General features: G+C 52.4%; 1 protein-coding gene across 1 annotated transcript in view; it reads right to left on the bottom strand.

The window, feature by feature from the left end:
- The window catches only part of LOC146831269 (uncharacterized), a 53,992-nt gene extending 41,224 nt beyond the window's left edge, over positions 1 to 12,768 (bottom strand). The window contains exon 1 of the mRNA XM_085604128.1: positions 12,630 to 12,768. The gene's annotated coding sequence lies outside the window, so the exon portion shown is untranslated. The remainder of the gene's footprint in view (positions 1 to 12,629) is intronic.
- Positions 12,769 to 13,075: the final 307 nt, after the last annotated feature.

Below are 13,075 nucleotides of genomic sequence, written 5' to 3' on the forward strand. Positions count from 1 at the left end.
AGTATGCCTGAACTCAGGATGATAAGATACTTCTTGTAGTCAAGTTTATTTTAATATCCTGGGTTTGTAAATACTACTTTTAGAAAGTTAGTATTTACTGACCTGACCATCTCAGTCCGCCTCTGCTGTATGTGTGTGTGTTCTGCCCAGCAACAGTAAGGAGCAGGGTTGGGGAATCCCCAGAGACAGGTTGGCTGCCAGGTGGTGGGTAGAGAGATTACACCTGGATGGGTGGGAGGAGTACACCTTGACTCTTGAATAGACCTGTGCTCAGCCACCACAAAGCCGGCGCCACCCCCTGTGGGGCGGCTGATGTCTCTGCCCTGCTGCTGAAAGGAAAGAGCAGAGTCACCATAACAAAGTGCTCCAGAACTGGACTGAGCCAGGCCTAGGCCCCCTGGCGCTAAAGAACAAAAGAATCATGGTATAAAAGTAGGAGCCTGGCTCCTAAGAAATCAGAATCCTGTTTACCACAAAGAACCTCTGCCCGACTAGAAGGAGAAGAAGACGCCGGAGGAGCTGGCCTGCTGCTTGCCTTGCTGAGAGAGGAGAGGAAGAGACTTACTGAAAAGACTTTGCTACTTTGTGCTTGAACATTCTCCAAGGGCTTGATCTGAGCTTGCCCCCTGAACTGAACCCCAGGAACAGTGGGTTCTCTGTGCTTCTTGCTCGTCCTCCAATTCGAGCCGTGTGTGCATCCCGCTGGAAAAGAGACTGCGCCCCTCATCGCCCCTCCTAGGGCCGTGACACTCAGAAGCTCGCCTGCCTCCAACCCGTGAGAGCCCCGCTCCGTCCGGAGCCGCTCTCTGTTCCCGGGCCAGGCCGCCTGCATCCCTGTCACCGCCTGCCATTGGAGTGCGCTGAACGCGCTATCACCCCTCCTGCCGGAAGCCGTCCGACGACTGTGATCTACGCCGGGTCACCCAGCTGCACTAACCGTGCCCTGCGACCCCGCTTCGCTATCCCCGGACTTCTCAGGCCGCGCCGCCCCCGCTGTGGAGACCCTCCTGCACCGCCGTGCTAAAGGGTCGCTGGCCGCGCCTGCCTACGTGCCCACACCTGCTGATTGAGGACCCAAGAACACTTCCCAAGCTGAGAGTCGCACCGACCTGTGCCGACTCTCCTAATCACGAAAGAAGTCCAGTATCGGGCTCGGGGCCCGCAACGCCTTATTTCCCCGTTCGCAGGAACCGATCTCTGTGAGTACTGGAACTACGAGTAAAGAGACTACGAAGTATCCATTTGAAACTACGAACCAAGAACATTTGCCTGCTGTATAACCTGGTGGCCTAGCGACAACGTTATTGGTCTTGTGATAAGTCTGTTGAGATATATATACCTTATTTTTACATAAAGAATCGTATTTTTATATATATCCAAGTCTGGTGTCCGTTTCTGGGGGGATTGATGTATTTACTGTGTGTGCGATTGTAAGTGCTTAACCAACAACGCCTGAGGAATCGCCTTGGCTGCTCACGCCACGCACCTAGAGGGTGAGCAAGGGTCATTCGCGAGGGGTTATCCTGCGCCCTGACGTGGAGGAGAGGGTTCCTGCTTGACACAAGGGCAACCTTGCGCCAACCAGAGATCCCCGACTCTAACATTGTTGGCAGCGGCTGGGATTTCGGATTTGCACTTGTAATTTGCATACAGTGAATTATTAATCACCAGATAGTGAGAGCAGACCAAATAACGCAGCCACAGATTTGTAATTGTTGAACTTTGTTGAGACATCTGCCATTACTGCAACCATGCCTGGCTCACACTCCGCTGGGAGAGCACTCTCTGTGATTGCTGGAATCGATGAGGTGGATTGGGAGAGACTGGAAGGCTACACGATGGAGCAATTGAAAGGCTACAGTGTACAATTCAGAGTCCCCCATGCTGGATGCAAGAGGAAGCCCCAGTACACCAAGGCGTTGAGAGCCTGGAAGGAGTCACGAGACCTACGGAATGCGGGGGACATCGTTCCACCCGACAACCTTGAGGAGCCCAGCAGAGTCCGGTCGCCAGAGGAGCTGGCAGACAGGGCAGCCGACAGGGCGCATGCAATGGAGATGGCAAAGTTGGCCGGACAAATGGAAATGGAAAAGCAGAAGTTGGCCCTGGAGGCACAACAACGCCAAATGGATCATGATATCAGATTGAAGGAGTTGGAGCTGAAGGCGAAAAGTTTGGACACCGCTCCTTCTGGTGGCAGCACTCCACCAGCGCAGGTAGAGTCCAAGGTGTACATCCCCAAAGATGTAGTAAAGGAGTATTTCAGAAAGGATGACATAGGGCAGTGGTTTAGGGCCTACGAGGTGGCCATGTCCTCACACCGGGTCCCTGAGAAAGACTGGGGAGCGGGGTTGTGGGGAAGGTTCCTTGCTGAAGGGCGTGACACACTGTTAGATTTACCCTTAGATCTCCAAACCTCATACCCCCATATGAAGGAAGCTTTAATGACCAGGTATGGGTTAACTCCGGAGCTATATAGACAGCGGTTCAGGGAGACGAAGAAGATCCCTGAGAGTACGTATGAAGAATATGTGACCTTTTTCTGCAGAGCGCTGGATGGTTGGGTGAAGGGTAGCAAAGCGAATGATTATCAAGGGCTGCTTGATTTAATTGCATGGGAGCACTTGTCCAGTCAATGTTTTCCTGAGCTACGCCAGCACCTGATTGATAGCAAGCTGTCCAACCCGAGGAAGCTTGCTGAGGAGGCGGACCGCTGGCTCAGCACCAGGGTCCACAAGGGTCAAGTGGGAGACTCCGCCAAGGGTGGGCAGGGTCCCCAGCAGAAGAGTGGGGGGGACAAGGGTAAACAGAAGGGGTTCCAAAAAGGCCCCCAAAGTAATTCCCAAGGGAACCAGCAGAAGGGTTCTCAGCCTCCCCCACCCCCGCAGCAGAACGGGGCCCCGACAGGTAGACCTGTTCCAAAGGGGCCCTTCAATTGTTATAAGTGTGGTGATCCGGGTCACATTGCCTCTGATCCTACGTGTCGCCTGTTTGGTAAGACCGCACCCACTGGTGCTCCACCCCGGCAAGTAGCTAGTGTTAACTTTGGGGAGGAAGTAGCAGTCCAGGAGGGTGGGGGTCCCGGGCAGATGACCCTAGTCTCGCTAGGAGACAGTGAGATGGTCCCTGTAACCTACCTGCCCTCTAACACTAAGAAATATGGGCAAGTGGTGACCATCAATGGAAGGAAGGTGGAGGCTCTTAGAGATACAGGAGCCAGCGTGACCTCGGTGAGGCAACACCTGGTGTCTCAAGAGCAGATTGTACCCAATGCCTACTGTAGGGTTGTCAATGCTGACAACGTAGAGAGTCGTTGTCCAATGGCTCAAGTTCCCTTTGAGTGGGGGGAGGTCTCTGGTACTCTACAAGCCGCTGTGAGAACTGACATGCCTGTAGATTGTCTGCTAGGGAACGACCTGGAGAGCTCCCCTTGGGAAAAGGTGGAGAAGACCACGCATCTGAGGATGGTGGGTCTACCCGACTGGGCGTGCGTGACCACCCGGTCCATGGCAGCCAGTAGGGGTGTTGAGAGGGTCCTGGAGCCTGAGGGAGAGGTCCAGGAACCGGCCTTAGGGAGAAGGCGCAGGAGGCGCGGGAAACCGGCCCCCGAAGTTCCCACGGCCCAGGAGGAAGTAGACCCTGAGGGGGATGCTCTGGAGCCTACCGGGGAACAGATTGCCGAACTGGGAGATCTGCCTGAGCTGACCCATTGGCAGCAAGAAGGAGGTCCCTCCAGGGAGGAATTCTGCAGGGAGCAGAAAGAATGCCCTTCTCTCGTGGGTATGCGGCAGCAGGCTGCAGACCAGGCCAATGGTGTTCAGGCCAAAACACACTACGTGTACTGGGAGAGTGACCTCCTGTATTCCGAGCCTAAGGCTGCTGAACCTGGGTCAGCCCGTGTGCTGGTGGTACCCCAGAAGTTCAGAACCTTCCTACTGGGGCTGGCTCATGATGTGCCGTTAGCAGGACATTTGGGGATGGACAAGACCTATGACAGGCTTGTCACCCACTTTTACTGGCCCCAAATGCACAAGAATTCCGATTCCTACTGCAGAACCTGTCAGACTTGCCAGGCAAGTGGTAAGAGCGGAGGGAAGCATAAGGCTCCTCTGCAACCTTTCCCTGTGGTCGGTACGCCATTCCAACGAGTGGGTATTGACATTGTGGGGCCTCTGGACCCCAAGACAGCCCTGGGCAACAGGTTCATCCTGGTCTTGGTGGACCATGCCACCCGGTACCCTGAAGCCATCCCTCTGAGGACAGTGACGGCCCCCGTGGTGGGACGGGCACTGATGGGAATTTTCTCCCGAGTGGGATTCCCTCTAGAGGTGGTGAGCGACAGGGGGACCAATTTCATATCCACATATATGAAATCCCTGTGGAAGGAGTGTGGGGTAACTTACAAGTTCACCACTCCTTACCATCCCCAAGGAAATGGGTTGGTTGAGAGATTCAACCGAACCCTCAAAGGCATGATCATGGGCCTGGACGGTCCAATGAGGCGTAAGTGGGACGTCCTCTTGCCATGCCTGCTCTTCGCTTACCGAGAGGTGCCACAGAAGTCTCTAGGGTTCAGCCCCTTTGAGCTTCTGTATGGTCACCCGGTAAGAGGACCTCTGAGTTTGGTAAAGGAAGGCTGGGAGCAATCTCCCAGGAAACCTCCCCAGAATGTATATAGTTACATGCTGGCCTTCCGAAACCAGACTCGGCGTTTCAGGCAACTTGCTGAGGCAAATCTGGAAGCCAGCCAGGAGGAGATGAAGCGGTGGTACGACCGGAATGCCACTCTGGTAGAGCTTCAACCTGGACAAAAGGTGTGGGTCTTGGCCCCAGTGGAGCCGTGTGCACTTCAGGATAAGTGGACCGGTCCATTTGAGGTTGTGGAGCGCAAAAGTCCTATCACCTACTTGGTGGACATGCAGACTCCCAGGAACCCTTTGAGGGTCCTACATGTTAACCGCCTTAAGCCCCACTTAGAGAGGACCGAAGTGGGCATGCTGCTGGCCACTGATGATGGAATAGAAGAGGAGACCGAGCCTCTTCCTGACCTCTTAGTGGCCTCTGAGAAAGATGGGTCAGTGGATGGAGTTAACCTCTCACCCACCCTGACGCCCGAACAACAGGAAGACTGCCGCCACTTGCTGGGACAGTTTTCCGACCGATTCTCCCTGGTTCCTGGAGTCACAGATTGGTGCGTCCATGATGTGGACACAGGAGACAGCTTACCTGTAAAGCACAAGGCTTACAGGGTAACTGACAGGGTCAGAGCTTGCATTAAGGAGGAGGTCTCCAAAATGCTTGCGCTAGGGGTGGTTGAGTCCTCCAGCAGTCCTTGGTCCAGCCCCGTGGTCTTGGTCCCAAAGGCTGCTGCGCCGGGAGCCACACCTGAACTCCGGTTCTGTGTGGACTACAGAGGACTCAATTCAGTCACGAAGACTGACGCGCACCCCATCCCCAGAGCTGATGAGCTCATTGATCGGCTGGGGGCTGCCCGGTTCCTCAGTACGTTTGATTTAACGTCTGGGTACTGGCAGATCGCCTTGACCGATGGGGCCAAAGAGAGGTCCGCATTCTCTACACCAGATGGGCACTTCCAGTTCCGAGTCATGCCATTTGGGATGAAGAATGCCCCTGCCACCTTTCAGAGGTTGGTCAACCAGGTACTGGTTGGGCTGGATGCGTTCAGTGCCGCCTACCTGGATGACATCGCCGTGTTCAGTGCCACCTGGCCTGAACACCTGCGCCACCTCTGGGAAGTGTTGATGGCGCTGCGCCGAGCAGGCCTCACGATCAAGGCAAGCAAGTGCCAGATCGGGCAGGGTTCCGTGGTGTACTTGGGACACCAAGTGGGGAGTGGCAAGGTGGCACCCTTGCAACCCAAAATTGAGACCATCCTGGCTTGGGAACCCCCCAAGACGCAGACCGCAGTGAGGGCCTTCCTGGGGCTCACTGGGTACTACAGGAGGTTTGTCAAGGGCTATGGAACGATCGTTGCCCCCTTGACAGAGCTGACTTCCAAGAAGCAGCCCAGGAACGTGATTTGGACTGACACCTGTCAGAAAGCTTTCGACACCCTGAAGACTGCCATGTGCACGGCGCCCGTGATTTTGGCCCCTGACTTCTCCAAGGAATTCCTAGTACAGACAGACGCTTCAGAGCATGGTGTAGGGGCTGTTCTCTCACAGATGACTGAGGAGGGCTTGGACCAACCCGTAGCCTTCATCAGTAGGAGGTTACTTCCACGGGAAAGTAGGTGGAGTGCAATTGAGCGAGAAGCATTTGCTGTGGTCTGGGCGCTGAAGAAGCTAAGACCCTACTTGTTTGGGTCTCACTTCCGGGTTCAGACGGACCACAGGCCCCTCCGATGGTTGATGCAAATGAGGGGTGAAAACCCGAAGCTGTTGAGGTGGTCCATCTCCCTACAGGGTATGGACTTTACGGTGGAACACCGTCCTGGTACAGATCACGCCAACGCTGACGGTCTGTCCAGGTATTTCCGCCTTAGTGACGAGGAACCCCCTGGGCAAGGGTAGTTCTCCCCACATTTCAGCTGGAGGGGACACGTGTTAGACCTGGCACCTTGGCGTGAGTTTCCCTTCCACTTTTTGATGGTGTGCCTCGATTGTTTTGCTGGTGTTGTCCGCTCAGGGCACTGCGCCACGGCTAATCCGTGCCGCAGTGCAAGTGCTCCCTAAGTAAAGTGTACCTGTAATTGATGTCCATGATTGGTTGATTGGATTCACTGTCAGTCCCCAGTAGAGTGCACCAGGGGTGCCAGGGCTTGTGAATGCCAATGCTGCTGGTGGGCTTGCAGCGCTGGTTGCGCCACCCACGGAAGCGGCCTTGTAAAGTGTGTCTAGGGCCTGCCACCGCAGACCCTGTGCGCGGTCCGGGGCCGTCGCGCTGACTGCGCAAGTGCCCCCACTTGCCAGTCCCTAAACCTTCCCTTACCTACATATTAGCCACCCCTCTGGGAGGCCCAAGGGCAGGGTGCATTGTAGGCATAAGGTAAGACATGCCCTGGTGTGTGTGGCATGTCTTAGTAGTGAATTACAGCCCTTGTCGTTTTTCACTATTGAAGGCTACCTGCTCTCCATAGGCCAGAATGGGCTGCTGGGATCACGCCAACGCTGTGACCCCAGTGGACTCAGAGAGCATGGTAGAAGTGTCAAGTTTAGTATGCCTGAACTCAGGATGATAAGATACTTCTTGTAGTCAAGTTTATTTTAATATCCTGGGTTTGTAAATACTACTTTTAGAAAGTTAGTATTTACTGACCTGACCATCTCAGTCCGCCTCTGCTGTATGTGTGTGTGTTCTGCCCAGCAACAGTAAGGAGCAGGGTTGGGGAATCCCCAGAGACAGGTTGGCTGCCAGGTGGTGGGTAGAGAGATTACACCTGGATGGGTGGGAGGAGTACACCTTGACTCTTGAATAGACCTGTGCTCAGCCACCACAAAGCCGGCGCCACCCCCTGTGGGGCGGCTGATGTCTCTGCCCTGCTGCTGAAAGGAAAGAGCAGAGTCACCATAACAAAGTGCTCCAGAACTGGACTGAGCCAGGCCTAGGCCCCCTGGCGCTAAAGAACAAAAGAATCATGGTATAAAAGTAGGAGCCTGGCTCCTAAGAAATCAGAATCCTGTTTACCACAAAGAACCTCTGCCCGACTAGAAGGAGAAGAAGACGCCGGAGGAGCTGGCCTGCTGCTTGCCTTGCTGAGAGAGGAGAGGAAGAGACTTACTGAAAAGACTTTGCTACTTTGTGCTTGAACATTCTCCAAGGGCTTGATCTGAGCTTGCCCCCTGAACTGAACCCCAGGAACAGTGGGTTCTCTGTGCTTCTTGCTCGTCCTCCAATTCGAGCCGTGTGTGCATCCCGCTGGAAAAGAGACTGCGCCCCTCATCGCCCCTCCTAGGGCCGTGACACTCAGAAGCTCGCCTGCCTCCAACCCGTGAGAGCCCCGCTCCGTCCGGAGCCGCTCTCTGTTCCCGGGCCAGGCCGCCTGCATCCCTGTCACCGCCTGCCATTGGAGTGCGCTGAACGCGCTATCACCCCTCCTGCCGGAAGCCGTCCGACGACTGTGATCTACGCCGGGTCACCCAGCTGCACTAACCGTGCCCTGCGACCCCGCTTCGCTATCCCCGGACTTCTCAGGCCGCGCCGCCCCCGCTGTGGAGACCCTCCTGCACCGCCGTGCTAAAGGGTCGCTGGCCGCGCCTGCCTACGTGCCCACACCTGCTGATTGAGGACCCAAGAACACTTCCCAAGCTGAGAGTCGCACCGACCTGTGCCGACTCTCCTAATCACGAAAGAAGTCCAGTATCGGGCTCGGGGCCCGCAACGCCTTATTTCCCCGTTCGCAGGAACCGATCTCTGTGAGTACTGGAACTACGAGTAAAGAGACTACGAAGTATCCATTTGAAACTACGAACCAAGAACATTTGCCTGCTGTATAACCTGGTGGCCTAGCGACAACGTTATTGGTCTTGTGATAAGTCTGTTGAGATATATATACCTTATTTTTACATAAAGAATCGTATTTTTATATATATCCAAGTCTGGTGTCCGTTTCTGGGGGGATTGATGTATTTACTGTGTGTGCGATTGTAAGTGCTTAACCAACAACGCCTGAGGAATCGCCTTGGCTGCTCACGCCACGCACCTAGAGGGTGAGCAAGGGTCATTCGCGAGGGGTTATCCTGCGCCCTGACGTGGAGGAGAGGGTTCCTGCTTGACACAAGGGCAACCTTGCGCCAACCAGAGATCCCCGACTCTAACAACTCGCAAATTGCGACTCGCAATTTGCTTGTCGCATTTGCCAATGGTCGTACATCTGGCCCTCTAGGCCGTATTTAAAGTTTGGCAAATGTACTCCCTCACAAAAGTGTTCCTTACTGCAAAGGCAATAGGATATAAAGCACTTGTAATAAGGTGGAAGGATATCTGTCACGTTTGTGATAGAGTAACCCTTGTGCCACTGTTGGAAACGGCCCTTTTTGCAGGGTTATCCCCAAACTTTTTGCTTCTTCCTCCTTTATTTTTTTCTGACCCGTGGTTGTTGGCAATAGGACCCTGGGCACTTTACCACTGCTAATCAGTGCTAAAGTGCATATGCGATGCGCGGCGCAGCGTTGCCTTCCGGCGCCTCAAAATAAATTGTTATATTGATTGGTTATCCCTGATTGGCATATTTGTTTCACCTGTTAGCCCCTAGTAAAGTGCACTGAGTGTGCCAGGGCTGGTGATTCAAATGCTACTAGTGGGCTGCAGCACTTATTGTGCCACCCACAGGAGTAGCGCTAAAATGATGTCTTAGGCCTGCTTGCAGTGCCTATGTGCAGTCCAGGACTGCCATGTCGACCTGGCCAGTGCACCCACTGACCAGGCCTTATCCTTCTCTTTCTGTACATGTCAGGCATCCCTATGGTGGCCCTAGGTACCCCCCTGGGCTGGGTGCAGTGTATCTGAAAGGTAGGGCATGTACTGAGGTGTGTAACATGCCCTGGTAGTGAATTACAGCCATTTTCGTTTTTCACTGCTAAGAGGCTATCTTGCCCATAGGATAGAATGGGGGAGGCTGTTTACATGCCTATCTTCCCATAAGGGCAAGATAGAAAATCCAAGTTTGGTATCTTTGTGTTCAGAATTTAATTATACATCTTTTTAGCAAGATGGTTTTTAAATTCACTGTGTGAGAATAGCCCTTTTTAGAAAGTAGCTATTCTCCTGTTTAACCTTCCTGTGTGCCTGTGTGCTGGTTGGCTGACTGGTGTCATGTGATGGGCTAGGTGGCTCCAGGAGCCAGGATGAGTCAGCAGCAGGGTGAATAGGGAGATCTGCTTTAGATGGGTGGGAGGAGTAGTCCCTGGGTTTGAATAGGGCTGCCCCTGCCAGCACAATGCTGGCTCCACCCCCTGCTGGCCAGGCTGAGGACTCTGCCTCTGCTGGTACAAAGAAGGCTCCACCTCCTGCTGAGTGTCTAACGATCCTGCCCCTCACTCTGAAAGGAACCAGGTGCTCCAGAGCAGAGCACACCCAGGAACCGTTTTGAGCAGGGGAATCCCCCCACTGAAACACAGAGAGACAAAGACTTGGAGGGGTATAAGAAGAGGACCCCAGACACCTAAACTTTAGATCACTTTGGAACTAAGAAGAAACCTCTGCCAAGGAGAAAGCTGAAAAGGACTGAAGAGGAGAAGACTGCCTGCTTGCTGTTTTGCTTTGCTGCCAAGGAGAGGGGAAGGACTTTGCTGTGTCCCCTTCTTTTGATTCTGATCTCCAAGGGCCTGAGAAGAGCTGGCTCCCTGTTAAGAAGTCCCAGGAACAAAAGGACTTTACCACCAGCTCCCCTGGAACTCTGCTGAGAGAGTTCTGACCTGCCTTGGAGTGCTTGCCCAATCTTGGGGCCTCAGGAGGTCGTTTTGCTGTGTCTGGGAGCTGGGAAGCAGAAGCGTGAAAAAGAGTAACTGGTACCCAACGCATCATCCGATTGCGTGTCGCAAGAACGAGAGTGCGAGGAAAATTTAATTGCGGCACCATCGCAACACGCAGGGTCCCTGCATCGCCGAGTGCATCGAGCATCGTCCCGAAGCGTGAAGATTCCTGACATTGCGAGGGTCGTCGCAGAACCAGTTTGCGAGCCGCACCACTGCCGGTGCGTGAAAGTCTCCAGTCATCGTGTGCGTCGACGCAGAGTCCCATTCCGCTACGCCGCGCATTGCACCACATCGAAGAGTGTCATCGAACCTGTGCGTGAAGCTTCGCCCCAAGAAACCTACGCAACGAAAGCCAAAGTCATCGCATCCTCCCCCTACAGATCGGAGCCGGCGCATCCACCTCTGCTGCGTGAAGCAGGGCTGCTGCAAAGCCTCCCCAGGATCTCAGGAGTATCGCATCGCCTTTGCCATCTTCCTTGTTATAGCTTTTGGGAACCTTATCGCAACTACAGGTACTGTTGGGCACGAGAGTGTCGCATTTTGTGCATTGAGAGTCGCATTGTGCAGGACACTGACTTTTACATCCTGGAGTACTTTCTGCAAACTCTTGAACTATCTTTGAAGTAATCTTTTTAATTGTATGTTGGTTTTTCTGTAGTATTTGGTCTTGTGAAGTTTTTAGTAAAGATACCTTATTTTTCTAAAACTGGTGTGGAGAAAATCTGGGGTGTTTTCACTCTGTTACTGTGAGTGTTGGTACAAATACTTTACACATTGCCTTTGATAGCCTAGACTGCTCAGGCCAAGCTACCTAGAGGATGAGCAGGGGTTATCTTAACAGTGTATCCCCCTTTCCCTGACTAGAAGCAAGGGTCCCTACTTGGACAGTGGTACCTACCCTGCCAACTAGAGACCCCCAGATCTAACAGCCACCTTCTAAATTACACACTTATTCTTCTAAACATTCTCTTTCTCTCCATAACCATTGCAGCTTCTGTGACACAACACTCACAGGTCACCGTCAAGCATTCTAGAGTTTTAGTTCCCGCCTTTTCTACAATGCTCCAGTTACTGTCAATGAACATGCATACTTCCCATTCCTAATCTCTCACCCTCTCAGTGCTATGTTTTCTCTATTGTGTTGAACCCTAGGCCCCGCCTCACTCAACCTCAGATCTCTGTCCAGATCCTGCCAAGGCCCCTGTCCTCTCACTGAGCTCCATGAGGCTCACTTGGACTCTGCAGCTAGGGGGGTCTTGGTGGCAGTCCAGTATCCTTCTCTTTGACTCCCTGTAGCTTCGGTGGCACTTCTTCCTTGATACACAAAGCGTGGGTCTGTAACACCAAGGCACTTTTGTTAACGATATTTGCCTTTATGTGTGTTTATGGTTATTCTTCTTTCTACACGCTGGTTAAATATGGAGGTTTAAAGGGTCAAAAGGTAAGTAATGAGGAATGGCACCGGAACATGATGTGTAACAAGTCAGTAATGTGGTGCTTTGTTTATTATAATGCACGAGCACACCGTCCCCCTACTCCCCTCTCACCTCTCTGAAATCTTTGGTCTCTTGCGGCCTCTGATTATAAGCTGCATGTTGGTGATTTGCAGCGTCAGATGAGATCCGTGCCGTTGATGTAAAAACTCACTTTTTGCAAACACATTCACAGCAGTTGGACACACATCAATTTCAGATCCAGCGTCGTGATTTAGAAAGTGTGGTAACGTAAATAAAACCCTGCTTTCCTGCACCCACCACCAGAAGCGCAATAAATAAACAGTCACTCTGGTAATGAATGGCAGCCCCATGGAACACAAAAGGAAAGAGAACTGGAGGCTCGTCTTCCTTTCAGGTCTTTGACAGCTTGGCTTTGCTTTAGGTGTTGTTTGTCACGCTGTCTGCTGGTTGTGTCTGTGGCATTGTAAGGTCACACCCAAATAATTATGGTATAAGGACAAGTGCTGATGGCTCTCCCTTTTTTTCAAAGGCAAATAGTGATGTGACCGCAGGTTTGTAAAAAGGAAAGTCGATAAAAGTGTTGTTCAAGGAGCTCTAATATAGACTACATTCTTTAAAATAAGTGAAGGTGAATTCAGGCGAGGAAAACGAGTTTAACCAGAAAATCAACCGTAAAAAAAACAGCCCCGCGGCACTCTTACACAATTCTTGTGTCAATGTAAACCCATTGTCTTACCTTGTACCTTGAAGCAAAACAGCAATTGGAAGAGAAGATCCCGTCTGTTGAGAGCTTCATGGTTGAAGAGGTCTTATTAAGTGACATCAGCCACACCTCTCGTTCACCAGACAATCACTGAAAAGAATAATACTGAGCAATAAACTTGTCCGACATGAAGAGCATACCTTTGGCCCTGTGCCACCAAATATTTCTAGACGTCTCCATGCAAATATTCATGCAAGTATTCACGTCTTTCGTTTCATTTACTTTGACCTACAGACTGACGCAGAATATATTCCATGTTGTAAAAAACGCCAGGCTCTTGAATTTGCTTTTCCTCATTTCCCTTTCCTGTAGCTCCATCCTTTTTTCCACGTCTCCTGCATGGAGCAACCTCTCACTGATGGTGTCAAATGTGATATCATGGATCAAATCATTAGTAGTGATATATATCATATCAGTGA

This window comes from Triturus cristatus, chromosome 5_1 (genome assembly GCF_964204655.1).
Source record: "Triturus cristatus chromosome 5_1, aTriCri1.1, whole genome shotgun sequence".
Lineage (NCBI taxonomy): Eukaryota > Metazoa > Chordata > Amphibia > Caudata > Salamandridae > Triturus > Triturus cristatus.